The 3,515-nt window shown below is 43.4% G+C and overlaps 1 pseudogene; it reads left to right on the top strand.

Annotated features, from left to right (window-relative positions):
- The first annotated feature begins 922 nt into the window (after positions 1–922).
- LOC122746830 lies at positions 923–3,084 on the top strand (annotated as a pseudogene).
- Positions 3,085–3,515: the final 431 nt, after the last annotated feature.

Here is a 3,515-nt window from a genome sequence, read left to right as displayed (position 1 = left end):
CACACCAGTCCGCCTGCGACACACGCCAGATTGCCTGCTGAGCACCCGACTTCCGGGGTGCGAGCTTAAAAGGCAAGGAGAGAACGGAAGCGGGGCCTTTTTCCTACTCCACTGGTCTCCTGGCTGCACAGACAGACGCGGACTGGAGTTTGACTTGGTGAGTTTTATACAGAATATAGACTAAGCCTAGACTTAAGACGATTGTATTGTATTTCTACTTTCCTATCCTTCTAATCAACATCACCTTGTGACTACCATACAATAAAAGCTCTATCTAGAAAACCAGAAGCTTCTTCCATTTACTAGTCTGGGAGATAAATTAAGGGAAAGGTTAAGTAGGGTAGATTTATGATCTAATATCCAATTTTAATCTCACAGTAGCAATCCAGAGGACTTTGGTGCATCTCAACTACTCGGTTCTGATGGAGCCACACTGAGCAGTTATAAGAACATGATGTTGGAGAGATGACTTTAACACTTCCATTGTGTTCTAAACAGATCATCATCAACCAATGCTGAAGACATTGACTATATACCTGACTAGATTGAAATCAATCTCTCTTTAACTTAACTAATTTTGAATGCCATTAGACTCCTCTCATGAGACAAAGTGCCTGGTGCTGATTCCATTCCATCAGAGACCTACAAGGCAGGTGATCCACCGCTCATACAAAAGCTGACAGATATCTTCCAGGTTATATGAAAAGAGGAGGTTATCCCAGTATATCAAGGATGCTTCCATTGTTCATCTCTATAAAGGAAATATGTTGTCCTGTGACAGTCATAGGGAGGTTCTCTCTCTTAGTTATTGCCAGCAAGATTCTTGCCAAAGTCTTCCTTAAAACTGCTTATCTTTCACCTGGAAGTTATTCATTTACCTGAGAGCCAGTGTGGCTTCAGAAAGGGACAAGGAATGGTCAATATGGTTTTTGGTACCCAACAACTCCAGGAAAAATGCCAGAAGCAGAAAAGAGGTCTAAACACAATGTTCATCAGTTTAATCAAGGCCTTTGATATTGTCAATCATGAGGGCCTACAAAAGATCATGATGAATTTTGGTTTCCTGGAGAACTTCATCAGTATTGTACATCAGTTTCATGACAACATGCTTACACAGGTTCTGGATGATGGGTAATACTCTCACTTTCCCAGTCACCAATGGAGTGAAGGAGGGCTGTGTGCTTGCTTCCATGTTTGTTTTTTTAACATAATGTCTTCTGTAATATTTTCAGACTCATTCAACGAGGATAAAAATGGCTTCAAGGTCAACCACTGCACTGACAGTAAATTATTTAACTTGAAAAGGCTACAAGCCAGAACTAAAGTGAAGGGAGGATCGTTACACAACTTTTTGTTTGCAGATGATTATGCACCAAATGTAGCCTCTGAGACTGAGATACAACAGTGTATGGATCAATTTTTTTACCACCAGTGCTAATTTTGGCCTGACAATTAACATAAAGAAAACAGAGGTTCTCCACCAACCAGTAAGTACCACGACATCCATATGTGAAACCATCAGTTACAGAAAATGGAGAAATTTTTAATGCTGTGGATAAGTTCATTTATCTTACTTAGCAGTATACTTTCCAGGGATGTCCACATAGATGATAAGGTTGACATAGACATTGCCAGAACTGGCTCAGTATTTGATAGGCTCCATAGGAAAGTATGAGAGAAAAGAGTTATCAGGCTGCCTACCAAACATTGTGCTGACCTCATTGTGGTATGCCTGTGAAACCTGGACAGTCTACCAGTGCCATGCCAGGAAACTGAATTCCACTTCAATTGTTTTAGGAAGATTCTGAAAATCACCTGGCAAGATAGGGTACCAGACATTGCTGTCCTTTCTTCTTTTTTTTTAAGTGAGGCAATTGGGGTTAAGTGACTTGCCCAGGATCACACAGCTAGTAAGTGTTAAGTGTCTGAGGCCAGATTTGAACTCAGGTCCTCCTGACTCTAGGGCCGGTGCTCTATCCACTGTGCCACCTAGCTGCCCCATCACTGTCCTTTCTTGAGCTGAACTGCCAAGCATTCAAACTCTACTGCAGAGAGTGGTCATGTTGTTCAAATGCCAAAGATACATTTGCCTAAAAGACTTTTCTGGAAAACTCACACAAGGCAAGCAATCACATGGAGGGTCAGAAGAAATAATACAAGAACACTCTCAAAGTCTCTCTGAAAAACTTTGGAATTGATTGTGAGACATGGGAGACACTGATATAGGACTGCCCAGCATGGAATGCCCACATCAAAAAAGACACTGCTTTATGAGCAAAGCAGTAGCTTAAAGGAAATGTGAGATGTACAAATTTAGAGACATCTATACACCAAATGTTCATAGGGACTATTTGTGCATGACCTACAGTAGAGCCTTCCGAGCTGATATTGGTCTGATCAGCCACAGTCAGACACACTGCACCTTGACCCCAACATAGTGGTGTCATTTTGTTTCTCTTAGAGCACGAAAGAAAGAAAGAAACATCAGAAGGTAAACAGCATGCGTTTCCTGGTAAGTTCTGAAGAGTGAGGGAGGCGAGCCAGACCTCCCCGCTAGGCCAAGATGCCAGACGCCTTGGCAACCCTTCTAGAATTCGCGGTTGAACCAGGAGCTGAAGCTGATCAGCAACTATGGGATCCGCAATAAGTGCAAGGTGTGGCGGGTCAAGTTCACGCTGGCCAAGATTCGCAAGGCGTTGTGGGAGCTGCCAACGCTGGAGAAGGAACCCCGGAGCCTGTTCGAAAGCAATGCCCTGCTCCGGAGGCTGGTGCACGTGGGCGTCCTGGACGAGGGCAAGATGAAGCTGGAGTACATCCTGAGCCTGAAGATCAAGGACTTCCTGGAGCAGCAGAGGCAGGTCTTCAAACTGGGCCTGGCCAAGTCCATCCACCGCCCCCGGGTGCTGATCCGCCAGAAGCTCATCAGAGTCCGAAAGCAGGTGGTGAACATCCGCTCCTTCATAGTGCGACTGGATTCTCCCTGCATTCACCCTACCGCGGGGCCGAGCAGGCAGGGTCAAGAGGAAGAATGCCTAGAAGGGCCAGGGAAGGGCCAGCACTGGCAATGAGGAGGAGGAAGATTAAATGCCAGTCCCCCACCTCTGCTCCCCAAAGTTTGCTGCATTGGAATAAAGCTCTTTGACTTCTGGGGGAAAAAAAGAAAGTAAGCAGCATGCTCTGGAATCATGGTTAGACATTTCATTGATCAGAGATCTCAAAAAGTTGTTTTTATAATTTTGAAGAGATGTGAGAGAGAGAGAGAGAGAGATTGAGAGTTCTCCCAGTTCCTTTCACAAGGTCATAGTCATGTAAACATCATTCCCCAATGTCTCTTTGATATTGAACTTTTTATAAGAGGTAATGAATGCAAAGATTTTTTATCTCATTTAATAACTTCTGTCCTTATCCTAGCCACATTGAGTTTATTAGTGTAAACATTTCAACTTTATGTAATTGGAATTATTCATTTTTCCTTTTGTAATTTTCTCTATTCCTTGATTTGTTATGGATTCACC

This window comes from Dromiciops gliroides, chromosome 1, assembly GCF_019393635.1.
Source record: "Dromiciops gliroides isolate mDroGli1 chromosome 1, mDroGli1.pri, whole genome shotgun sequence".
NCBI classification, from domain to species: domain Eukaryota; kingdom Metazoa; phylum Chordata; class Mammalia; order Microbiotheria; family Microbiotheriidae; genus Dromiciops; species Dromiciops gliroides.
This window is presented reverse-complemented; position numbering and strand designations above follow the sequence as displayed.